General features: G+C 36.0%; 2 long non-coding RNA genes across 21 annotated transcripts in view; both read right to left on the reverse strand.

Annotated features, from left to right (window-relative positions):
- LOC128011454 (uncharacterized) overlaps positions 1-27990 on the reverse strand; it is a 181752-nt gene that overhangs the window by 42651 nt on the left and 111111 nt on the right. For 3 of the 19 annotated variants that reach the window (XR_008183340.1, XR_008183506.1, XR_008182993.1), the window contains exon 3: positions 1838-1959. The exons of the other annotated variants lie outside the window; for them this stretch is intronic. This is a non-coding gene — a long non-coding RNA (uncharacterized LOC128011454). The remainder of the gene's footprint in view (positions 1-1837; positions 1960-27990) is intronic. 19 annotated transcript variants of the gene reach the window in all.
- LOC128015157 (uncharacterized) lies at positions 9214-27945 on the reverse strand. 2 transcript variants are annotated; one of them, XR_008183817.1, is made up of 3 exons: positions 27822-27945; positions 22567-22768; positions 9214-10021 (listed from the first exon to the last, which is right to left on the reverse strand). It is a non-coding gene; the product is annotated as an uncharacterized LOC128015157 (long non-coding RNA). The 2 variants fall into 2 exon arrangements; XR_008183843.1 differs by lacking the exon at positions 22567-22768 and adding an exon at positions 14982-15183 and having other exon boundaries at positions 27822-27944.

Here is a 27990-nt window from a genome sequence, read left to right on the forward strand (position 1 = left end):
CTCAAAACTTTATGAAACTCACTGAAATCATGTAACAGGTGACTCTTAACAAGCATGCAAAGTTTCATGGAGATCAGACCATAGGTGGCGCTATAACAGTAGAAAAGGTCTCAAAACACAAGATTTATATGGTAAATGGCCTCAAATTTCATATATTCACTCAAAAACACTAAATCTTCATATCATATGATAAATCTCCTCATTCTGAACAACTTTGCCTCTGGGACCAATGTTGTCAATAAAGCTGTTAATTAAATATTCAAGATTATTTAAAAAAGTTACTTTGGCATACTTGTGATAGGGTTTAAGATGAAAATCAATAAAACCACTGAAGTACAATTCTCTAGACTCTGAAGGTCAATAATTATCAAAAACATGTTGAACAATTGCATTTGGGCAACTATAAACCAATAATTTTATAATATGTTATTTGCATAGTGTACACAAAGGCCTACTTATACAAACAGAAAGCCCACAAATTATCAAAACTGTGTAAAATAATGCATGATTTCATTCTAAACAAGCATGCAAAATTTAAGAGAGATTGGGCAAAAAAAATTACAACACTATAACAGTTATGTTTTAAAACACAGTGTTGTTTGAGTAAATGCAATTTATAACCACTAGATGGCAGCGGAAGACCACTAATGGGCTCATTCAGCTAGTTAAACAGTACTGTTTTCATGAATTCATGCCAAAACATTAATAAATTAACTGTTATAACATTTTAAATCTCATTGAATTGATGTTTTCCATTTTGTTCATACAGATGTATCAGTTTTTACAATTTTGCCACATTATGATTACAGTTTAACCTGAAAATTACATCTAAACTCTAAAAAAGAGAAGACTTGCAATAAGTTTATTGTCACCTATCACTTATTTCAAATACCTATATCTTCAACAAAATGTGTGTCCATGTACATGTGTGTCTTTGTGTGTATGTGTGTGTGTGTGTGTGCATATGCTTATAGAGTATACATATATTAGTCTAATCAGTTACTTTCAGTGTGTGTGTCTGTCTGTTAGCCTGTTCTCCATTTTGAATGTGTTTAAATGTCATCCAAACATCCAGGTTGGCTCTGACCACCTCAGATGCCTTAAATGCTTGAACCCCGGTAAAATGCTGCTTGCAGCTTTAATTAGGGGTTCAAGCACGCAGTGCTGAAACCCTATTGTATTTGTTAGGATTTTTATTATTATTATTAGGGGTTCAAGCACGCAGTGCTGAAACCCTATTGTAATTGTTAGGATTTTTATTATTATTATTATTATTCTTCCGCCTTAAAACTGAACGGGCAGCCCAAACCGTAAGGCCTAGAGAGCTGAAACTTGGTCAAAAGGTAGTAGTCTTGCTCGCTACTCAGATACAAAGATCCAGCCCATTCGGCCAGTGGGGGGCGCTACAGCGATCAAAAATGCGTTTTTGCTAATAGCTCCTAAACCGCTTGTCGTAGACTCAAAAATTTAACATTTCTGGAATCCTTGGGTCAAGCGAAATTAAAAACGGTCACTCTGATTTGGGGTCTAGGAGGCCTCGTTTTTTCGCAAACTTGAAGTATGTCCAAAACCTACTTTTGCAAACTAGTCCTAGGTTTTTCACCCAATCGGAACCAAACTACTGCAGAAGTTTTCTCTGGACAGTGAATATCAATAATTATCAAAAAAAAGTTGCAATTTCGACTCACTGTTGTAATGGGCTGCCAAAACGTTTGAAAGTCGAGGACCAATTTTACGCAACAGGCTATAACTTGTGAATGAAATGAGATATCTTAACCAAACTTGCTGGACATTTGTAAGAGCAAAAACTTTGGTCAAATAAAAAAAAAATCCACACCTCTGCCACTTGGGGGCGCTATAAGATAGAAAAAACACATAAATGGCTATAACTAGGCAACCGTTGGCTCGATCGACTTGAAAATTGGTATGCAATGTCTTGGTCTGAAGGGGCACAAGTACCTATGAGGACATTCGCGTATCTCAAAAAACATGGCCGCCATTGGCCAAAGAAGTTTGAGCACCTATTTAACAAGGTTAACGGATGTCAATCGGAACGAAACTCGGTGGGCATGTTCGACTCATGAACCTTAAGGTCTGTAAGAATTTTGAAAGAAATCGGCCACTAGTTGGCGCTAACGAGTTTTATGGCTCTGTAATCACGTGGTGTTTCACATATCAACACAATATGCATATCATTTGATAGATCTCCTCATAATGCACAACTTTGCCTCAAGAACCATTGCTGTCAATCAAATCGTTCAATTGTTATTCACAAATATGTTAAAAACCTACTTTTGCGAACTAGTCCTAGGTTTTTTGCCCGATCGGAACCAAACCACTGCAGTAATATTCTGTGGACTCTCTAGATCAATAATTATTAAAAAAATGTTGAATTTTGTCCTTTGGTTAGCTGTAACGGGGTAATTTAGAAAAAGGGGTGTGGCCAAACATACCCCAAAGCCTATAAAACCTAAAGGAAAACTCAAAACTTTATGAAACTCAGTGAAATCATGTAACAGGTGACTCTTAACAAGCATGCAAAGTTTCATGGAGATCAGACCATAGGTGGCGCTATAATAGTAGAAAAGGTCTCAAAACACAAGATTTATATGGTAAATGGCCGCAAATTGTTTGAAAATGTTCATATATTCACTCAAAAACACTAAATCTTCATATCATATGATAAATCTCCTCATTCTGAACAACTTTGCCTCTGGGACCAATGTTGTCAATATAGCTGTTAATTAAATATTAAAGATTATTTAAAAAAGTTACTTTGGCATACTTGTGATAGGGTTTAAGATGAAAATCAATAAAACCACTGAAGTACAATTCTCTAGACTCTGAAGGTCAATAATTATCAAAAACATGTTGAACAATTGCATTTGGGCAACTATAAACCAGTAATTTTATAATATGTTATTTGCATAGTGTACACAAAGGCCTATTAATACAAACAGAAAGCCCACAAATTATCAAAACTGTGTAAAATAATGCATATTTCGTTCTAAACAAGCATGCAAAATTTAAGAGAGATTGGGCAAAAAAAAAAAAACAAGACTATAACAGTTATGTTTAAAAACACAGTGCTGTTTCAGTAAATGCAATTTATAACCACTAGATGGCAGCGGAAGACCACTAATGGGCTCATTCAGTTAAGTTGAACAGTACTGTAGAAAGGATTCATGAATTCTTGCCAAAACATTAATAAATTAACTGTTATAACATGTTAAATCTTGTTGAATCAATGTTTTCCATTTTGTTCATACAGACACATCATTTTTTACAATTTTGCCACATTGTGATTACAGTGAAACCTGAATGACATCTAAACTCTTAAAAACTAGTTTAATCATTTAATTTCAGTGTGTGTGTGTCTGTCATTTGGATGTATTTAAATGTCATCCATACATCCTGGTTGGCCGAGACCACCCCAGAGGCACAAAGGCCTATTAATACAAACAGAAATCCCACAAATTATCAAAACTGTGTAAGGTAATGCATAATTCCATTCTAAACAAGCATGCAAAATTTAAGAGAGATAGGGCAAAAAACAACAACAACAACACTTTAACAGTTATGTTTAAAAACACAGTGTTGTTTGAGTAACTGCAACTTATAACCACTAGATGGCAGTGGAAGACCACTAATGGGCTCATTCAGCTAGTACTGTTTTTATGAATTCATGCCAAAACATTAATAAATTAACTGTTATAACATTTTAAATCTCATTGAAATTGATGTTTTCCATTTTGTTCATACAGATGTATCAGTTTTAACAATTTTGCCACATTAGGATTACAGTTTAACCTGAAAATGACATCTAAACTCTAAAAAAGAGAAGACTTGCAATAAGTTTATTGTCACCTATCACTTATTTCAAATACCTATATCTGCAACAAAATGTTTGTGCATGTATATGTGTATCTTTGTGTGTGTGTGTGTGTGTGTGTGTGTGTGTGTGTGTGTGCATATGCTTATAGAGTATACATATATTAGTCTAATCATTTACTTTCAGTGTGTGTGTCTGTCTGTTAGCCTGTTCTCCGTTTTGGATGTGTTTAACTGTCATACATGCATCCAGGCTGGCTCTGACCACCTCAGAGGCCTTAATGTGCTTGAACCCCGGTAAAATGCTGCTTGCAGCTTTAATTATTATTATTCTTCTGCCCTAGAACTGAACGTGCAGCCCAAACCGTAAGGCCTAGAGAGCTGAAATTTGGACAGATCGTAGAGCTCAATTTGGGGAGAACTTATCAAAGTCTCAGCCCAATCGGCCTAACGGGGGCGCTACAGCAAAAAAAAACAAAAATTTTGGACATTTTTGGCCGTAAATCGTATACCGTTAGCCGTAGACTCAAAAACATGGCATTGTTGCAATCCTTGGGTTAGCCCGAACAAAAGTGTATGGCGCCTTTTTGGGGTCTACGATGCACCGTTTTCTCGCAAAATCGAGCTATATCCGAAACCTACTTTTGCGAACTAGTCCTAGGATTTTCAACCAATCAGAACCAAACCACTTCATAAATATTCCCTGGACACTCAATATCAATAATTATCAAAAAAAGTTGAAATTTCAATTCATACGCGAAACAGTACACCAAAAAGCGTCTATGCTAACGTTAGCCAAATGCTATTTTAACTATAACTCTTGAACGGAATGAGATATCTTCACCAAACTCGGTACACATATGTATGAGCTCAATCTTTGGTCAAATCAAAAAAATTGCGCATCTCTGCCACTTGGGGGCGCTATAAGATAGAAAAAACACATAAATGGCTATAACTAGGCAACCGTTGGCTCGATCGACTTGAAAATTGGTATGCAATGTCTTGGTCTGAAGGGGCACAAGTACCTATGAGGACATTTGCATATCTCAAAAAAACATGGCCGCCATTGGCCAAACAATTTTAAGCACCTATTTGAAAGGGTTAACGGATGTTGATCGGAACGAAACTCGCTGGGTACGTTCGACTCATGAACCTTAAGGTCTGTAAGAATTTTGAAAGAAATCGGCCACTAGTTGGCGCTAACAAGTTTTATGGCTCTGTAATCACGTGGTGTTTCACATATCAACACAATATGCATATCATTTGATAGATCTCCTCATAATGCACAACTTTGCCTCAAGAACCATTGCTGTCAATCAAATCGTTCAATTGTTATTCACAAATATGTTAAAAACCTACTTTTGCGAACTAGTCCTAGGTTTTTTGTCCGATCGGAACCAAACCACTGCAGTGATATTCTGTGGACTCTGTAGATCAATAATTATTAAAAAAATGTTGAATTTTGTCCTTTGGTTAGCTGTAAAGGGGTAATATAGAAAAAGGGGTGTGGCCAAACATACCCCAAAGCCTATAAAACCTAAACGAAAACTCAGTGAAATCATGTAACAGGTGACTCTTAACAAGCATGCAAAGTTTCATGGAGATCAGACCATAGGTGGCGCTATAACAGTAGAAAACACAAGATTTATATGGTAAATGGCCTCAAATTGTTTGAAAATGTTCATATATTCACTCAAAAACACTAGATCTTCATATCATATGATAAATCTCCTCATTCTGAACAACTTTGCCTCTGGGACCAATGTTGTCAATAAAGCTGTTAATTAAATATTCAAGATTATTTAAAAAAGTTACTTTGGCATACTTGTGATACGGTTTAAGATGAAAATCAATAAAACCACTGAAGTACAATTCTCTAGACTCTGAAGGTCAATAATTATCAAAAACATGTTGAACAATTGCATTTGGGCAACTATAAACCAATAATTTTATAATATGTTATTTGCATAGTGTACACAAAGGCCTATTAATACAAACAGAAAGCCCACAAATTATCAAAACTGTGTAAAATAACAACAAAAACAAGCATGCAAAATTTAAGAGAGATTGGGCAAAAAAAATAACAACACTATAACAGTTATGTTTAAAACCAGGGTTGTTTGAGTAAATGCAATTTATAACCACTAGATGGCAGCGGAAGACCACTAATGGGCTCATTCAGCTAAGTTGAACAGCACTGTTTTCATGAATTCTTGCCAAAACATTAATAAATTAACTGTTATAACATTTTAAATCTTACTGAATCAATGTTTTCCATTTTGTTCATACAGATGTATCAGTTTTTACAATTTTGCCACATTATGATTACAGTTTAACCTGAAAATGACATCTAAACTCTAAAAAAGAGAAGACTTGCAATAAGTTTATTGTCACCTATCACTTATTTCAAATACCTATATCTGCAACAAAATGTGTGTCCATGTATATGTGTGTCTTTGTGTGTGTGTGTGTGTGTGTGTGTGTGCATATGCTTATAGAGTATACATATATTAGTCTAATCATTTGCTGTCAGTGTGTGTGTCTGTCTGTTAGCCTGTTCTCCATTTTGGATGTGTTTAAATGTCATCCAAACATCCAGGTTGGCTCTGACCACCTCAGAGGCCTTAATGTGCTTGAACCCCGGTAAAATGCTGCTTGCAGCTTTAATTAGGGGTTCAAGCACGCAGTGCTGAAACCCTATTGTAATTGTTAAGATTTTTATTATTATTATTATTTTTCCGCCTTAAAACTGAACGTGCAGCCCAAACCGTAAGGCCTAGAGAGCTGAAACTTGGTCAGATGGTAGTAGTCCTGCTCGCTACTCAGATACAAAAAACCGGCCCAATCGGCCTAATGGGGGCGCTACTGCGCAAAAAACTAAAATTTTTGACATTTTTGGCCGCAGATCGTAAACCGTTAGCCGTAGACTCAAAAACATGGCATCGTTGCAAACCTTGGGTTAGTCCGAACAAAAGTGCACAACTGCATTTTTTGCTCTACGAGGCACCGTTTTCGCGCAAAATCGAGCTATATCCGAAACCTACTTTTGCGAACTAGTCCTAGGATTTTCAACCAATCAGAACCAAACCACTTCAGAAATATTCCCTGGACACTCAATATCAATAATTATCAAAAAAAAGTTGAAATTTCAATTCTTACGCGAAACAGTATGCCAAAAAGCGTCTATGCTGACGTTAGCCAAATGCTATTTTAACTATAACTCTTGAACGGAATGAGATATCTTCACCAAACTCGGTACACATATGTATGAGCTCAATCTTTGGTCAAATCAAAAAAATTGCTCATCTCTGCCACTTGGGGGCGCAATAAGATAGAAAAAACACATAAATGGCTATAACTAGGCAACCGTTGGCTCGATCGACTTGAAAATTGGTATGCAATGTCTTGGTCTGAAGGGGCACAAGTACATATGAGGACATTTGCATATCTAAAAAAAACATGGCCGCCATTGGCCAAACAATTTTAAGCACCTATTTGAAAGGGTTAACGGATGTTGATCGGAACGAAACTCGCTGGGTACGTTCGACTCATGAACCTTAAGGTCTGTAAGAATTTTGAAAGAAATCGGCCACTAGTTGGCGCTAACGAGTTTTATGGCTCTGTAATCACGTGGTGTTTCACATATCAACACAATATGCATATCATTTGATAGATCTCCTCATAATGCACAACTTTGCCTCAAGAACCATTGCTGTCAATCAAATCGTTCAATTGTTATTCACAAATATGTTAAAAAGCTACTTTTGCGAACTAGTCCTAGGTTTTTTGTCCGATCGGAACCAAACCACTGCAGTAATATTCTGTGGACTCTCTAGATCAATAATTATTAAAAAAATGTTGAATTTTGTCCTTTGGTTAGCTGTAACGGGGTAATTTATAAAAAGGGGTGTGGCCAAACATACCCCAAAGCCTATAAAACCTAAAGGAAAACTCAAAACTTTATGAAACTCAGTGAAATCATGTAACAGGTGACTCTTAACAAGCATGCAAAGTTTCATGGAGATCAGACTATAGGTGGCGCTATAACAGTAGAAAAGGTCTCAAAACACAAGATGTATATGGTAAATGGCCTCAAATTGTTTGAAAATGTTCATATATTCACTCAAAAACACTAAATCTTCATATCATATGATAAATCTCCTCATTCTGAACAACTTTGCCTCTGGGACCAATGTTGTCAATAAAGCTGTTAATTAAATATTCAAGCTTATTTAAAAAAAGTTACTTTGGCATACTTGTGATACGGTTTAAGATGAAAATCAATAAAACTACTGAAGTACAATTCTCTAGACTCTGAAGGTCAATAATTATCAAAAACATGTTGAACAATTGCATTTAGACAACTATAAACCAGTAATTTTATTATATGTTATTTGCATAGTGTACACAAAGGCCTATTAATACAATCAGAAAGCCCACAAATTATAAAAACTGTGTAAAATAATGCATAATTTCATTCTAAACAAGCATGCAAAATTTAAGAGAGATTGGGCAAAAAAAAAAAAAAAACACTATAACAGTTATGTTTAAAAACACAGTGTTGTTGGAGTAAATGCAATTTATAACCACTAGATGGCAGCGGAAGACCACTAATGGGCTCATTCAGTAAAGTTGAACAGTACTGTTGAAAGGATTCATGAATTCATGCCAAAACATTAAAAAATGAACTGTTATAACATTTTAAATCTCATTGAGTCAATGTTTTCCATTTTGTTCATACAGATATATCAGTTTTTAAAATTTTGCCACATTATGATTACAGTTTAACCTGAAAATGACATCTAAACTCTTAAAAAGAGAAGACTTGCAATAAGTTTATTATCACCTATCACTTATTTCAAATACCTATATCTGCAACAAAATGTTTGTGCATGTATATGTGTGTCTTTGTGTGTGTGTGTGTGTGTGTGTGCATATGCTTATAGAGTATTAATATATTAGTCTAATCATTTATTTTCAGTGTGTGTGTCTGTCTGTTAGCCTGTTCTCCATTTTGGATGTGTTTAACTGTCATCCATGCATCCAGGTTGGCTCTGACCACCTCAGAGGCCTTAATGTGCTTGAACCCCGGTAAAATGCTGCTTGCAGCTTTAATTATTATTATTAGGGGTTCAAGCACGCAGTGCTGAAACCCTATTGTAATTGTTAGGATTTTTAGGGGTTCAAGCACGCAGTGCTGAAACCCTATTGTAATTGTTAGGATTTTTATTATTATTAGGGGTTCAAGCACGCAGTGCTGAAACCCTATTGTAATTGTTAGGATTTTTATTATTATTATTATTAGGGGTTCAAGCACGCAGTGCTGAAACCCTATTGTAATTGTTAAGATTTTTATTATTATTATTATTTTTCCGCCTTAAAACTGAACGTGCAGCCCAAACCGTAAGGCCTAGAGAGCTGAAACTTGGTCAGATGGTAGTAGTCTTGCTCGCTACTCAGATACAAAGAACCGGCCCAATCGGCCTAACGGGGGCGCTACAGCGCAAAAAACTAAAATTTTTGACATTTTTGGCCGCAGGTCGTAAACCGTTAGCCGTAGACTCAAAAACATGGCATCATTGCAATCCTTGGGTTAGCCCAAACAAAAGTGCACAGCGCCTTTTTTTGCTCTACGACGCACCGTTTTCTCGCAAAATCGAGCTATATCCGAAACCTACTTTTGCGAACTAGTCCTAGGATTTTCAACCAATCGGAACGAAACCACTGCAGAAATATTCCCTGGACACTCAATATAAATAATTATCAAAAAAAAGTTGAAATTTCGATTCTTACGCGAAACAGTACGCCAAAAAGCGTCTATGCTAACGTTAGCCAAATGTTATTTTGACTATAACTCTTGAACGGAATGAGATATCTTGACCAAACTTGGTACACATATGTATGAGCTCAATCTTTGGTCAAATAAAAAAAAATTGCGCATCTCTGCCACTTGGGGGCGCAATAAGATTTAAAAAACACATAAATGGCTATAACTAGGCAACCGTTGGCTCGATCGACTTGAAAATTGGTATGCAGTGTCTTGGTCTGAAGGGGCACAAGTACCTATGAGGACATTTGCATATCTCAAAAAACATGGCTGCCATTGGCCAAACAATTTTAAGCACCTATTTGAAAGGGTTAACGGATGTTGTTCGGAACGAAACTCGCTGGGTACGTTCGACTCATGAACCTTAAGGTCTGTAAGAATTTTGAAAGAAATCGGCCACTAGTTGGCGCTAACGAGTTTTATGGCTCTGTAATCACGTGGTGTTTCACATATCAACACAATATGCATATCATTTGATAGATCTCCTCGTAATGCACAACTTTGCCTCAAGAACCATTGCTGTCAATCAAATCGTTCAATTGTTATTCACAAATATGTTAAAAAACTACTTTTGCGAACTAGTCCTAGGTTTTTTGTCCGATCGGAACCAAACCACTGCAGTAATATTCTGTGGACTGTCTAGATCAATAATTATCAAAAAAATGTTCAATTTTGTACTTTGGTTAGCGTTAAATGGGTAATTAAGAAAAGGGGTGTGGCCAAACATACCCCAAAGCCTATAAAACCTAAACGAAAACTCAAAACTTTATGAAACATGGTGAGAACATGTAACAGGTAACTCTTAACAAGCATGCAAAGTTTCATGGAGATCGCACCATAGGTGGCGCTATAACAGTAGAAAAGGTCTCAAAACACAAGATTTATATGGTAAATGGCCTCAAATTGTTTGAAAATGCTCATATATTCACTCAAAAACACTAGATCTTCATATCATATGATAGATCTCCTCATTCTGAACAACTTTGCCTCTGGGACCAATGTTGTCAATAAAGCTGTTAATTAAATATTCAAGATTATTTCAAAAAGTTACTTTGGCAAACTAGTGATAGGGTATAAGCTGAAAATCAATAAAACCACTGAAGTACAATTCTCTAGACTCTGAAGGTCAATAATTATCAAAAACATGTTGAACAGTTGCATTTGGACAACTATAAACCAGTAATTTTATAATATGTTATTTGCATAGTGTACACTAAGGCCTATTAATACAAACAGAAAGCCCACAAATTATCAAAACTGTGTAAAATAATGCATAATTTCATTCTAAACAAGCATGCAAAATTTAAGAGAGATTGGTCAAAAAAAATAACAACACTATAACAGTTATATTTAAAAACACAGTGTTGCTTGAGTAAATGCAATTTAGAACCACTAGATGGCAGCGGGAGACCACTAATGGGCTCATTCAGCAAAGTTGAACAGTACTGTTGAAAGGATTCATTAATTCATGCCAAAACATAAAAAAAATTAACTGTTATAACATTTTAAATCTCATTGAGTCAATGTTTTCCATTTTGTTCATACAGATATATCAGTTTTTACAATTTTGCCACATTGTGATTACAGTTTAACCTGAAAATGACATCTAAACTGTTAAAAACTAGTTTAATCATTTAATTTCAGTGTTTGTGTCTGTCTGCCAGCCTATTCTTCATTTTGGATGTCTTTAACTGTCATCCATGCATCCAGGTTAGCCAAGACCACCTCAGAGGCCTTAAATGCTTGAACCCCGTAAAATGCTGCTTGCAGCTTTAATTATTATTATTCTTCCGCCTTAAAACTGAACGTGCAGCCCAAACCGTAAGGCCTAGAGAGCTGAAACTTGGTCAGATCGTAGTAGTCTTGCTCGCTACTCAGATACAAAGAACCGGCCCAATCGGCCTAACGGGGGCGCTACAGCGCAAAAAACAAAAATTTTGGACATTTTTGGCCGTAAATCGTATACCGTTAGCCATAAACTCAAAAACATGGCATTGTTGCAATCCTTGGGTTAGCCCGAACAAAAGTGCACGGTGCCTTTTTGGGGTCTACGACGCACCGTTTTCTCGCAAAATCGAGCTATATCCGAAACCTACTTTTGCGAACTAGTCCTAGGATTTTCAACCAATCAGAACCAAACCAATTCATAAATATTCCCTGGACACTCAATATCAATAATTATCAAAAAAAAGTTGAAATTTCAATTCTTATGCGAAACAGTACACCAAAAAGCGTCTATGCTAACGTTAGCCAAATGCTATTTTGACTATAACTCTTGTACGGAATGAGATATCTTCACCAAACTCGGTACACATATGTATGAGCTCAATCTTTGGTAAAATCAAAAAAATTGCGCATCTCTGCCACTTGGGGGCGCAATAAGATTTAAAAAACACATAAATGGCTATAACTAGGCAACCGTTGGCTCGATCGACTTGAAAATCGGTATGCAGTGTCTTGGTCTGAATGTGCACAAGTACCTATGAGGACATTTGCATATCTCAAAAAACATGGCCGCCATTGGCCAAACAAATTTAAGCACCTATTTGAAAGGGTTAACGGATGTTGATCGGAACGAAACTCGCTGGGTACGTTCGACTCATGAACCTTAAGGTCTGTAAGAATTTTGAAAGAAATCGGCCACTAGTTGGCGCTAACGAGTTTATTGGCTCTGTAATCACGTGGTGTTTCACTTATCAACACAAAACGCATATCATTTGATAGATCTCCTCATAATGCACAACTTTGCCTCAAGAACCATTGCTGTCAATCAAATCGTTCAATTGCAATTCACAAATATGTCAAAAAGCTACTTTTGCGAACTAGTCCTAGGTTTTATTCCCGATCGGAACCAAACCACTGCAGTAATATTCTGTGGACTCTCTAGATCAATAATTATCAAAAAAATGTTGAATTTTGTACTTTGGTTAGCTTTAAATGGGTAATTTAGAAAAGGGGTGTGGCCAAACATACCCCAAAGCCTATAAAACCTAAACGAAAACTCAAAACTTTATGAAACTCGGTGAAAACATTTAACACGTGACTCTTAACAAGCATGCAAAGTTTCATGGAGATCGGACCATAGGTGGCGCTATAACAGTTGAAAAAGCCTCAAAAACACACATTTTCAATGGAAAATGATCACAATTTGTAGGACATGTTCATACATTCACACAAACACTAGAGCTTCATATCATATGATAGATCTCCTCTTTGTGAACAACTTTGCCTCAAGGAGCGAAGATGTCAATCAAATCGTTCAATTGCAATTCACAAATATGTCAAAAAGCTACTTTTGCGAACTAGTCCCAGGTTTTTTACCCGATCGAAACCAAACCACTGCAGTAATTTTCTCTGGACTCTCTAGATCAATAATTATCAAAAAAAATTGAATTTTGTCCTTTGGTTAGCTATAACTGGCTAAATTAGAAAAGGGGCGTGACCAAAATACCTAAAAGCATATAAAACCTAAACGGAAACTCAAAACTTTATGAAACTTGGTGAAAACATGTAACAGCTGACCCTTAACAACCATGCAAATTTTCATGGAGATCGGACCATAGGTGGCGCTATAACAGTAGAAAAGGTCTCAAAACATAAGATTTACATGGTAAATGGCCTCAAATTGTTTGAAAATGCTCATATATTCACATAAACACTAGATCTTCATATCATTTGATAGATCTCCTCATTCTGAACAACTTCTGGGACCAATGTTGTCAATAAAGCTGTTAATTAAATATTCAAGATTATTTAAAAAAGTTACTTTGGCAAAGTAGTCCAAGGCTTTAAGCTGAAAATTAAATCAATAAAACCACTGAAGTACAATTCTCTAGACTCTGAAGGTCAATAATTATCAAAAACATGTTGATCAATTTTATTTGGACAACTATAAACCAGTAATTTTATAATATGTTCTTTTCATAGTGTACACAAAGGCCTATTAATACAAACAGAAAGCCCACAAATTATCAAAACTGTGTAAAATAATGCCTAATTTCATTCTAAACAAGCATGCAAAATTTAAGAGAGATTGGGCAAAAAACACAACACTATAACAGTTATGTTTAAAAACAGTGTTGTTTGAGTAAATGCAATTTATAACCACTAGATGGCAGCGGAAGACCACTAATGGGCTCATTCAGCAAATTGAAACAGTACTTTTGAGAAGATTTATGAATTCATGCCCAAACAATAAAAAAAAAACACTGTTGCAACGTTTTAAATCTCACTGTTAAAGTTTTCAATTTTCTTCATACAGACTTATCAGTTTTTAAAATTTTGCCACATTATGATTACAGTGAAACCTGAAAATGACATCCAAACTCTTAAAAACTAGTTTAATCATTTAATTTCAGTGCGTGTGTCTGTCTGTCAGCCGATTCTCCAGTTTGGATGTGTTTAACTGTCATCCGTACATCCAGGTTGGCTCAGACCACCTCAGATGCCTTAAATGCTTGAACCCCGTAAATGCTGCTTGCAGCTTTAATTATTATTATTATTCTTCCGCCCTAGAACTGAACGTGCAGCCCAAACCGTAAGGCCTAGAGAGCTGAAATTTGGACAGATCGTAGAGCTCAATTTGGGGAGAACTTATCAAAGTCTCAGCCCAATCGGCCAAACGGGGGCGCTATAGCGCAAAAAACAAAAATTTTGGACGTTTTTGGCCGTGAATCGTAAACCGTTAGCCATAAACTCAAAAACATGGCATCATAGCAATCCTTGGGTTAGCCCGAACAAAAGTGCACGGCGCCTTTTTGGGGTCTACGACGCACCGTTTTCTCGCAAAATCGAGCTATATCCGAAACCTACTTTTGCGAACTAGTCCTAGGATTTTCAACCAATCAGAACCAAACCACTTCAGAAATATTCCCTGGACACTCAATATCAATAATTATCAAAAAAAAGTTGAAATTTCAATTTTTACGCGAAACCGTACGCCAAAAAGCGTCTATAGTAACGTTGGCCAAATGCTATTTTAACTATAACTCTTGAATTAAATGAGATAACTTCACCAAACTTGGTACACATATGTACGAGCTCAATTTTGGGTAAAATAAAAAAAATTGCGCATCTCTGCCACTTGGGGGCGCAATAAGATAGAAAAAACACATAAATGGCTATAACTAGGCAACCGTTGGCTCGATCGACTTGAAAATTGGTATGCAGTGTCTTGGTCTGAAGGGGCACAAGTACCTATGAGGACATTTGCATATCTCAAAAAACATGGCCGCCATTGACCAAACAATTTTAAGCACCTATTTGAAAGGGTTAACGGATGTTGATCGGAACGAAACTCGCTGGGTACGTTCGACTCATGAACCTTAAGGTCTGTAAGAATTTTGAAAGAAATCGGCCACTAGTTGGCGCTAACGAGTTTTATGGCTCTGTAATCACGTGGTGTTTCACATATCAACACAATATGCATATCATTTGATAGATCTCCTCATAATGCACAACTTTGCCTCAAGAACCATTGCTGTCAATCAAATCGTTCAATTGTTATTCACAAATATGTTAAAAACCTACTTTTGCGAACTAGTCCTAGATTTTTTGCCCGATCAGAACCAAACCACTGCAGTAATATTCTGTGGACTCTCTAGATCAATAATTATCAAAAAAATGTTGAATTTTGTCCTTTGGTTAGCTGTAAAGGGGTAATTTAGAAAAAGGGGTGTGGCCAAACATACCCCAAAGCCTATAAAACCTAAACGAAAACTCAAAACTTTATGAAACTAGGTGAAATCATGTAACAGGTGACTCTCAACAAGGCTGCAAAGTTTCATGGAGATTGATCCATAGGTGGCGCTATAACAGTAGAAAAGGTCTCATAACACAAGATTTAGATGGTAAATGGCCTCAAACTGTTTGAAAATGCACATATATTCACTCAAAAACACTAAATCTTCATATCATATGATAGATCTCCTCATTCTGAAAAACTTTGCCTCTGGGACCAATTTTGTCAATAAATCTGTTAATTAAATATTCAAGATTATTTGAAAAAGTTACTTTGGCAAAGTATTCCAAGGCTTTAAGCTGAAAATCAATAAAACCACTGAAGTACAATTCTCTAGACTCAGAAGGTCAATAATTATCAAAAACATGTTGAACAATTGCATTTGGACAACTATAAACCAGTAATTTTATAATATGTTATTTGCATAGTGTACACAAAGGCCTATTAATACAAACAGAAAGCCCACAAATTATCAAAACTGTGTAAAATAATTCATAATTTCATTCTAAACGAGCATGCCATATTTAAGAGATATTGGGCAAAAAAACACTAAGAGTTAAAAGGATTAACACATTGATGTATGAGAAATTGCCATTTATAACCACTAGATGGCAGCGGAAAACCACTAATGGGCTCATTCAGCTAACTTAAACTGTACAGTTGAAAGGATGTAATGCCTAAACAATACAAAAAACACTCTTACAACATTTCAAATCTCATTGAGTTAAAGTTTTCCATTTTGTTCATTCAGACATATCAGTTTTTAAAATTTTGCCACATTATGATTACAGTGAAACCTGAAAATGACATCTAAAATCTTAAAAACGAGTTTAATCATTTAATTTCAGTGTGTGTGTCTGTCTGTTAGCCTATTCTCCATTTTGGATGTGTTTAACGGCCATCCATATATGTCCAGGTTGGCTCTGACCACCTAAGATGCCTTAAGTGCTTGAACCCCGTAAATGCTGCTTGCAGCTTTAATTATTATTATTATTATTATTCTTCCGCCCTAGAACTGAACGTGCAGCCCAAACCGTAAGGCCTAGAAAGCTGAAATTTGGACAGATCGTAGAGCTCATTTTGGGGAGAACTTATCAAAGTCTCAGCCCAATCGGCCAAACGGGGGCGCTATAGCGCAAAAAACTAAAATTTTGGACATTTTTGGCCGTGAATCGTATACTGTTAGCCGTAAACTCAAAAACATGGCATTGTTGCAATCCTTGGGTTAGCCCGGACAAAAGTGCACGGCGCCTTTTTGGGGTCTACGACGCACCGTTTTCTCGCAAAATCGAGCTATATCCGAAACCTACTTTTGCGAACTAGTCCTAGGTTTTTCAACCAATCAGAACCAAACCACTTCATAAATATTCCCTGGACACTCAATATCAATAATTATCAAAAAAAAGTTGAAATTTCAATTCTTACGCGAAACAGTACACCAAAAAGCGTCTATGCTAACGTTAGCCAAATGCTATTTTGACTATAACTCTTGAACAGAATGAGATATCTTCACCAAACTCAGTACACATATGTATGAGCTCAATCTTTGGTCAAATCAAAAAAAATTGCGCATCTCTGCCACTTGGGGGCGCTATAAGATAGAAAAAACACATAAATTGCTATAACTAGGCAACCGTTGGCTCGATCGACTTGAAAATCGGTATGCAGTGCCTTGGTCTGAAAGGGCACAAGCACCTATGAGGACATTTGCATATCTCAAAAAACATGGCCACCATTGGCCAAACAAATTTAAGCACCTATTTGAAAGGGTTAACGGATGTTGATCAGAACGAAACTCTCTGGGTACGTTCGACTCATGAACCTTAAGGTCTGTACGAATTTTGAAAGAAATCGGCCACTAGTTGGCGCTAACGAGTTTTATGGCTCTGTAATCACGTGGTGTTTCACATATCAACACAATATGCATATCATTTGATAGATCTCCTCGTAATGCACAACTTTGCCTCAAGAACCATTGCTGTCAATCAAATCATTCAATTGTTATTTACAAATATGTTAAAAACCTACTTTTGCGAACTAGTCCTAGGTTTTTTGTCCGATCGGAACCAAACCACTGCAGTAATATTCTGTGGACTCTCTAGATCAATAATTATTAAAAAAATGTTGAATTTTGTCCTTTGGTTAGCTGTAAGGGGATAATTTATGAAAAGGGGTGTGGCCAAACATACCCCAAAGCCTATAAAACCTAAACGAAAACTCAAAACTTTATGAGCCTTGGTGAAATCATGTATCAGGTGACTCTTAACAAGCATGCAAAGTTTCATGGAGATCAGACCATAGGTGGCGCTATAACAGTAGAAAAGGTCTCTAAACACAAGATTTATATGGTAAATGGCCCCAAATTGTTTGAAAATGCTCATATATTCACTCAAAAACACTAAATCTTCATATCATATGATAGATCTCCTCATTCTGAACAACTTTGCCTCTGGGACCAATGTTGTCAATAAAGCTGTTAATTAAATATTCAAGATTATTTTAAAAAGTTACTTTGGCATACTTGTGATACGGTTTAAGATGAAAATCAATAAAACCACTGAAGTACAATTCTGTAGACTCTGAAGGTCAATAATTATCAAAAACATGTTGAACAATTGCATTTGGACAACTATAAACCAGTAATTTTATAATATGTTCTTTTCATAGTGTACACAAAGGCCTATTAATACAAACAGAAAGCCCACACATTATCAAAACTGTGTAAAACAATGCATAATTTCATTCTAAACAAGCATGCAAAATTTAAGAGAGATTGGGCAAAAAAAAAAAAAAACACTATAACAGTTATGTTTAAAAACAGTGTTGCTTGAGTAAATGCAATTTATAACCTCTAGATGGCAGTGGAAGACCACTAATGGGCTCATTCAGTTAAGTTGAACAGTACTGTTGAAAGGATTCATGAATTCATCCCAAAACATTAAAAATGTAACTGTTATAACATTTTAAATCTCATTGAGTCAATGTTTTCCATTTTGTTCTTACAGATATATCAGTTTTTACTATTTTGCCACATTGTGATTACAGTTTAACCTGAAAATGACATCTAAACTCTTAAAAAGAGAAGACTTGCAATAAGTTTATTGTCACCTATCACTTATTACAAATACCTATATCTGCAACAAAATGTTTGTGCATGTATATGTGTGTCTTTCTGTGTGTGTGTGTGTGTGTGTGTGTGTGTGCATATGCTTATAAAGTATACATATATTAGTCTAATCATTTACTTTCAGTGTGTGTGTCTGTCTGTTAGCCTGTTCTCCATTTTGGATGTGTTTAACTGTCATCCATGCATCCAGGTTGGCTCAGACCACCTCAGAGGCCTTAATGTGCTTGAACCCCGGTAAATGCTGCTTGCAGCTTTAATTATTATTATTATTATTATTCTTCCGCCTTAAAACTGAACGTGCAGCCCAAACCGTAAGGCCTAGAGAGCTGAAACTTGGTCAGATGGTAGTAGTCTTGCTCGCTACTCAGATACAAAGAACCGGCCCAATCGGCCTAACGGGGGCGCTACAGCGCAAAAAACAAAAATTTTGGACAATTTTGGCCGTAAAGTGTAAACCGTTAGCCATAGACTCAAAAACATGGCATTGTTGCAATCCTTGGGTTAGCCCGAACAAAAGTGCACGGCGCCTTTTTGGGGTCTACGACGCACCGTTTTCTCGCAAAATCGAGCTAAATCCGAAACCTACTTTTGCGAACTAGTCCTAGGATTTTCAACCAATCAGAACCAAACCACTTCATAAATATTCCCTGGACACTCAATATCAATAATTATCAAAAAAAAGTTGAAATTTCAATTCTTACGCGAAACAGTACACCAAAAAGCGTCTATGCTAACGTTAGCCAAATGCTATTTTAACTATAACTCTTGAACGGAATGAGATATCTTCACCAAACTCGGTATACATATGTATAAGCTCAATCTTTGGTCAAATCAAAAATATTGCGCATCTCTGCCACTTGGGGGCGCTATAAGATAGAAAAAACACATAAATGGCTATAACTAGGCAACTGTTGCCTCGATCGACTTGAAAATTGGTATGCAATGTCTCGGTCTGAAGGGGCACAAGTACATATGAGGACATTTGCATATCTAAAAAAAACATGGCCGCCATTGGCCAAACAATTTTAAGCACCTATTTGAAAGGGTTAACGGATGTTGATCGGAACGAAACTCGCTGGGTACGTTCGACTCATGAACCTTAAGGTCTGTAAGAATTTTGAAAGAAATCGGCCACTAGTTGGCGCTAACGAGTTTTATGGCTCTGTAATCACGTGGTGTTTCACATATCAACACAGTATGCATATCATTTGATAGATCTCCTCATAATGCACAACTTTGCCTCAAGAACCATTGCTGTCAATCAAATCATTCAATTGTTATTCACAAATATGTTAAAAACCTACTTTTGCGAACTAGTCCTAGGTTTTTTGTCCGATCGGAACCAAACCACTGCAGTAATATTCTGTGGACTCTCTAGATCAATAATTATTAAAAAAATGTTGAATTTTGTCCTTTGGTCAGCTGTAAAGGGGTAATTTAGAAAAAGGGGTGTGGCCAAACATACCCCAAAGCCTATAAAACCTTAACGAAAACTCAAAACTTTATGAAACTCGGTGAAATCATCTAACTTGTGACTCTTAACAAGCATGCAAAGTTTCATGGAGATCAGACCATAGGTGGCGCTATAACAGTAGAAAAGGTCTCAAAACACAAGATTTATATGGTAAATGGCCTCAAATTGTTTGTAAATGCTCATATATTCACTCAAAAACACTAAATCTTTATATCATTTGATAAATATCCTCATTCTGAACAACTTTGCCTCTGGGACCAACGTTGTCAATAAAGCTGTTAATTAAACATTCAATATTATTTTAAAAAGGTACTTTGGCAAACTAGTGATCGGGTATAAGATGAAAATCAATAAAACCACTGAAGTACAATTCTCTAGACTCTGAAGGTCAATAATTATCAAAAACATGTTGAACAATTGCATTTAGACAACTATAAACCAGTAATTTTATATTATGTTATTTGCATAGTGTACACAAAGGCCTATTAATACAAACAGAAATCCCACAAATGATCAAAACTGTGTAAAATAATGCATGATTTCATTCTAAACAAGCATGCAAAATTTAAGAGAGATTGGGCAAAAATAAAAAAAAATAACAACACTATAACAGTTATGTTTAGAAACACAGTGTTGTTTCAGTAAATGCAATTTATAACCACTAGATGGCAGCGGAAGACCACTAATGGGCTCATTCAGTTAAAATGAACAGTACTGTAGAAAGGATTCATGAATTCATGCCAAAACATTAATAAATTAACTGTTATAACATGTTACATCTTATTGAATCAATGTTTTCCATTTTGTTCATACAGACACATCATTTTTTACAATTTTGCCACATTGTGATTACAGTGAAACCTGAATGACATCTAAACTCTTAAAAACTAGTTTAATCATTTAATTTCAGTGTGTGTGTGTCTGTCTTTTGGATGTATTTAAATGTCATCCATACATCCTGGTTGGCCGAGACCACCCCAGAGGCACAAAGACCTATTAATACAAACAGAAATCCCACAAATTATCAAAACTGTGTAAAGTAATGCATAATTTCATTCTAAACAAGCATGCAACATTTAAGAGAGATAGGGCAAAAAAACCCAACAACAACACTTTAACAGTTATGTTTAAAAACACAGTGTTGTTTGAGTAAATGCAATTTATAACCACTAGATGGCAGCGGAAGACCACTAATGGGCTCTTTCAGCTAGTACTGTTTTTATGAATTCATGCCAAAACATTAATAAATTAACTGTTATAACATTTTGCATCTCATTGAATTGATGTTTTCCATTTTGTTCATACAGATGTATCAGTTTTAACAATTTTGCCACATTATGATTACAGTTTAATCTGAAAATGACATCTAAACTCTAAAAAAAAGAGAAGACTTGCAATAAGCTTATTGTCACCTATCACTTTTTATCAAATACCTATATCTGCCACAAAATGTTTGTGCATGTATATGTGTATCTTTGTGTGTCTTTGTGTGTGTGTGTGTGTGCATATGCTTATAGAGTATACATATATTAGTCTAATCATTTACTTTCAGTGTGTGTGTGTCTGTCTGTTAGCCTGTTCTCCATTTTGGATGTGTTTAACTGTCATCCATACATCCAGGTTGGCTCTGACCACCTCAGAGGCCTTAATGTGCTTGAACCCCGGTAAAATGCTGCTTGCAGCTTTAATTAGGGGTTCAAGCACGCAGTGCTGAAACCCTATTGTAATTGTTAGGATTTTTATTATTATTATTATTATTCTTCTGCCCTAGAACTGAATGTGCAGCCCAAACCGTAAGGCCTAGAGACTTGAAACTTGGTCAGATGATAGAGCTCAATTTGGGGAGAACCTATCAAAGTCTCAGCCCAATTGGCCAATAGGGGGCGCTACAGTGATCGAAAATGCGTTATTGCTAATAGCTCCTAAACCGCTTGTGATAGAGCCAAAAATTTTACATTTCTGGAATCCGTGGGTCATGCGAAATTAAAAACGGTCACTCTGAATTTGGGTCTAGGAGGCCTCGTTTTTTCGCAAACTTGACGTATGTCCAAAACCTACTTTTGCGAACTAGTCCTAGGTTTATCGCCCAATCTGAACCAAACCACTGCAGAAATGTTCTCTGTCCAGTGAATATCAATAATTATCAAAAAAAAGTAGAAATTTCGACTCACTGTCGTAATGGGACGCCAAAATGTCCGAAAGTCGAGGACCAATTTTACGCAACAGGCTATAACTCATGAATGAAATGAGATATCTTAACCAAACTCGGTATATATATCTATGAGCTCAATCTTTGGTCAAATAAAAAAAAATGCACACCTCTGCCACTTGGGGGCGCTATAAAAAGAAAAAACACATAAATGGCTATAACTAGGCAACCGTTGACTCGATCGACTTGAAAATTGGTATGCAGTGTCTTGGTCTGAAGGGGCACAAGTACCTATGAGGACATTTGCATATCTCAAAAAACATGGCCGCCATTGGCCAAACAATTTTAAGCACCTATTTGAAAGGGTTAACGGATGTTGATCGGAACGAAACTCACTGGGTACGTTCAACTCATGAACCTTAAGGTCTGTAAGAATTTTGAAAGAAATCGGCCACTAGTTGGCGCTAACGAGTTTTATGGCTCTGTAATCACGTGGTGTTTCACATATCAACACAATATGCATATCATTTGATAGATCTCCTCATAATGCACAACTTTGCCTCAAGAACCATTGCTGTCAATCAAATCGTTCAATTGTTATTCACAAATATGTTAAAAACCTACTTTTGCGAACTAGTCCTAGGTTTTTTGTCCGATCGGAACCAAACTACTGCAGTAATATTCTGTGGACTCTCTAGATCAATAATTATTTAAAAAATGTTGAATTTTGTCCTTTGGTTAGCTGTAACGGGGTAATTTAGAAAAAGGGGTGTGGCCAAACATACCCCAAAGCCTATAAAACCTAAAGGAAAACTCAAAACTTTATGAAACTAAGTGAAATCATGTAACAGGTGACTCTTAACAAGCATGCAAAGTTTCATGGAGATCAGACCATAGGTGGCGCTATAACAGTAGAAAAGGACTCAAAACACAAGATTTATATGGTAAATGGCCTCAAATTGTTTGAAAATGTTCATATATTCACTCAAAAACACTAAATCTTCATATCATATGATAAATCTCCTCATTCTGAACAACTTTGCCTCTGGGACCAATGTTGTCAATAAAGCTGTTAATTAAATATTCAAGATTATTTTAAAAAGTTACTTTGGCATACTTGTGATACGGTTTAAGCTGAAAATCAATAAAACCACTGAAGTACAATTCTCTAGACTCTGAAGGTCAATAATTATCAAAAACATGTTGAACAATTGCATTTGGGCAACTATAAACCAATAATTTTATAATATGTTATTTGCATAGTGTACACAAAGGCCTATTTATACAAACAGAAAGCCCACAAATTATCAAAACTGTGTAAAATAATGCATGATTTCATTCTTAACAAGCATGCAAAATTTAAGAGAGATTGGGCAAAAAAAAATTACAACACTATAACAGTTATGTTTTAAAACACAGTGTTGTTTGAGTAAATGCAATTTATAACCACTAGATGGCAGCGGAAGACCACTAATGGGCTCATTCAGATAGTTAAACAGTACTGTTTTCATGAATTCATGCCAAAACATTAATAAATTAACTGTTATAACATTTTAAATCTCATTGAATTGATGTTTTCCATTTTGTTTATACAGATGTATCAGTTTTTACAATTTTGCCACATTATGTTTACAGTTTAACCTGAAAATGACATCTAAACTCTGAAAAAGAGAAGACTTGCAATAATTTTATGTCACCTATCACTTATTTCAAATACCTATATCTGCAACAAAATGTTTGTGCATGTATATGTGTGTCTTTGTGCATATGCTTATAGAGTATACATATATTAGTCTAATCATTTACTTTCAGTGTGTGTGTCTGTCTGTTAACCTGTTTTCCATTTTGGATGTGTTTAAATGTCATCCAAACATCCAGGTTGGCTCTGACCACCTCAGATGCCTTAAATGCTTGAACCCCGGTAAAATGCTGCTTGCAGCTTTAATTATTATTATTATTCTTCCGCCTTAAAACTGAACGTGCAGCCCAAACCGTAAGGCCTAGAGAGCTGAAACTTGGTCAGATGGTAGTAGTCTTGCTCGCTACTCAGATACAAAGAACCGGCCCAATCGGCCTAACGGGGGCGCTACAGCGCAAAAAACAAAAATTTTGGACAATTTTGGCCGTAAAGTGTAAACCGTTAGCCATAGACTCAAAAACATGGCATTGTTGCAATCCTTGGGTTAGCCCGAACAAAAGTGCACGGCGCCTTTTTGGGGTCTACGACGCACCGTTTTCTCGCAAAATCGAGCTAAATCCGAAACCTACTTTTGCGAACTAGTCCTAGGATTTTCAACCAATCAGAACCAAACCACTTCATAAATATTCCCTGGACACTCAATATCAATAATTATCAAAAAAAAGTTGAAATTTCAATTCTTACGCGAAACAGTACACCAAAAAGCGTCTATGCTAACGTTAGCCAAATGCTATTTTAACTATAACTCTTGAACGGAATGAGATATCTTCACCAAACTCGGTATACATATGTATAAGCTCAATCTTTGGTCAAATCAAAAATATTGCGCATCTCTGCCACTTGGGGGCGCTATAAGATAGGAAAAACACATAAATGGCTATAACTAGGCAACTGTTGCCTCGATCGACTTGAAAATTGGTATGCAATGTCTCGGTCTGAAGGGGCACAAGTACATATGAGGACATTTGCATATCTAAAAAAAACATGGCCGCCATTGGCCAAACAATTTTAAGCACCTATTTGAAAGGGTTAACGGATGTTGATCGGAACGAAACTCGCTGGGTACGTTCGACTCATGAACCTTAAGGTCTGTAAGAATTTTGAAAGAAATCGGCCACTAGTTGGCGCTAACGAGTTTTATGGCTCTGTAATCACGTGGTGTTTCACATATCAACACAGTATGCATATCATTTGATAGATCTCCTCATAATGCACAACTTTGCCTCAAGAACCATTGCTGTCAATCAAATCATTCAATTGTTATTCACAAATATGTTAAAAACCTACTTTTGCGAACTAGTCCTAGGTTTTTTGTCCGATCGGAACCAAACCACTGCAGTAATATTCTGTGGACTCTCTAGATCAATAATTATTAAAAAAATGTTGAATTTTGTCCTTTGGTCAGCTGTAAAGGGGTAATTTAGAAAAAGGGGTGTGGCCAAACATACCCCAAAGCCTATAAAACCTTAACGAAAACTCAAAACTTTATGAAACTCGGTGAAATCATCTAACTTGTGACTCTTAACAAGCATGCAAAGTTTCATGGAGATCAGGCCATAGGTGGCGCTATAACAGTAGAAAAGGTCTCAAAACACAAGATTTATATGGTAAATGGCCTCAAATTGTTTGTAAATGCTCATATATTCACTCAAAAACACTAAATCTTTATATCATTTGATAAATATCCTCATTCTGAACAACTTTGCCTCTGGGACCAACGTTGTCAATAAAGCTGTTAATTAAACATTCAAGATTATTTTAAAAAGGTACTTTGGCAAACTAGTGATCGGGTATAAGATGAAAATCAATAAAACCACTGAAGTACAATTCTCTAGACTCTGAAGGTCAATAATTATCAAAAACATGTTGAACAATTGCATTTAGACAACTATAAACCAGTAATTTTATATTATGTTATTTGCATAGTGTACACAAAGGCCTATTAATACAAACAGAAATCCCACAAATGATCAAAACTGTCTAAAATAATGCATGATTTCATTCTAAACAAGCATGCAAAATTTAAGAGAGATTGGGCAAAAATAAAAAAAATAACAACACTATAACAGTTATGTTTAGAAACACAGTGTTGTTTCAGTAAATGCAATTTATAACCACTAGATGGCAGCGGAAGACCACTAATGGGCTCATTCAGTTAAAATGAACAGTACTGTAGAAAGGATTCATGAATTCATGCCAAAACATTAATAAATTAACTGTTATAACATGTTACATCTTATTGAATCAATGTTTTCCATTTTGTTCATACAGACACATCATTTTTTACAATTTTGCCACATTGTGATTACAGTGAAACCTGAATGACATCTAAACTCTTAAAAACTAGTTTAATCATTTAATTTCAGTGTGTGTGTGTCTGTCTTTTGGATGTATTTAAATGTCATCCATACATCCTGGTTGGCCGAGACCACCCCAGAGGCACAAAGACCTATTAATACAAACAGAAATCCCACAAATTATCAAAACTGTGTAAAGTAATGCATAATTTCATTCTAAACAAGCATGCAACATTTAAGAGAGATAGGGCAAAAAAACCCAACAACAACACTTTAACAGTTATGTTTAAAAACACAGTGTTGTTTGAGTAAATGCAATTTATAACCACTAGATGGCAGCGGAAGACCACTAATGGGCTCTTTCAGCTAGTACTGTTTTTATTTATTCATGCCAAAACATTAATAAATTAACTGTTATAACATTTTGTATCTCATTGAATTGATGTTTTCCATTTTGTTCATACAGATGTATCAGTTTTAACAATTTTGCCACATTATGATTACAGTTTAATCTGAAAATGACATTTAAACTCTAAAAAAGAGAAGACTTGCAATAAGTTTATTGTCACCTATCACTAATTTCAAATACCTATATCTGCAACAAAATGTTTGTGCATGTATATGTGTATCTTTGTGTGTCTTTGTGTGTGTTATTCTTCCGCCTTAAAACTGAACGTGCAGCCCAAACCGTAAGGCCTAGAGAGCTGAAACTTGGTCAGATCGTAGTAGTCTTGCTCGCTACTCAGATACAAAGAACCGGCCCAATCGGCCTAACGGGGGCGCTACAGCGCAAAAAACAAAAATTTTGGACATTTTTGGCCGTAAAGTGTAAACCGTTAGCCGTAGACTCAAAAACATGGCATTGTTGCAATCCTTGGGTTAGCCCGAACAAAAGTGCACGGCGCCTTTTTGGGGTCTACGACGCACCGTTTTCTCGCAAAATCGAGCTATATCCGAAACCTACTTTTGCGAACTAGTCCTAGGATTTTCAACCAATCAGAACCAAACCACTTCATAAATATTCCCTGGACACTCAATATCAATAATTATCAAAAAAAAGTTGAAATTTCAATTCATACGCGAAACAGTACACCAAAAAGCGACTATGCTAACGTTAGCCAAATGCTATTTTAGCTATAACTCTTGAACGGAATGAGATATCTTCACCAAACTCGGTATACATATGTATGAGCTCAATCTTTGGTCAAATGAAAAAAATTGCGCATCTCTGCCACTTGGGGGCGCAATAAGATTTAAAAAACACATAAATGGCTATAACTAGGCACCCGTTGGCTCGATCGACTTGAAAATTGGTATGCAGTGTCTTGGTCTGAAGGGGCACAAGTACCTATGAGGACATTTGCATATCTCAAAAAACATGGCCGCCATTGGCCAAACAAATTTAAGCACCTATTTGAAAGGGTTAACGGATGTTGATCGGAACGAAACTCGCTGGGTACGTTCGACTCATGAACCTCAAGGTCTGTAAGAATTTTGAAAGAAAACGGCCACTAGTTGGCGCTAACGAGTTTTATGGCTCTGTAATCACGTGGTGTTTCACATATCAACACAATATGCATATCATTTGATAGATCTCCTCATAATGCACAACTTTGCCTCAAGAACCATAGCTGTCAATCAAATCGTTCAATTGTTATTCACAAATATGTTAAAAACCTACTTTTGCGAACTAGTCCTAGGTTTTTTGTCCGATCGGAACCAAACCACTGCAGTAATATTCTGTGGACTCTGTAGATCAATAATTATTAAAAAAATGTTGAATTTTGTCCTTTGGTTAGCTGTAAGGGGGTAATATAGAAAAAGGGGTGTGGCCAAACATACCCCA

The sequence above is a fragment of the Carassius gibelio genome, chromosome A1 (genome assembly GCF_023724105.1).
Source record: "Carassius gibelio isolate Cgi1373 ecotype wild population from Czech Republic chromosome A1, carGib1.2-hapl.c, whole genome shotgun sequence".
Taxonomy (NCBI): domain Eukaryota; kingdom Metazoa; phylum Chordata; class Actinopteri; order Cypriniformes; family Cyprinidae; genus Carassius; species Carassius gibelio.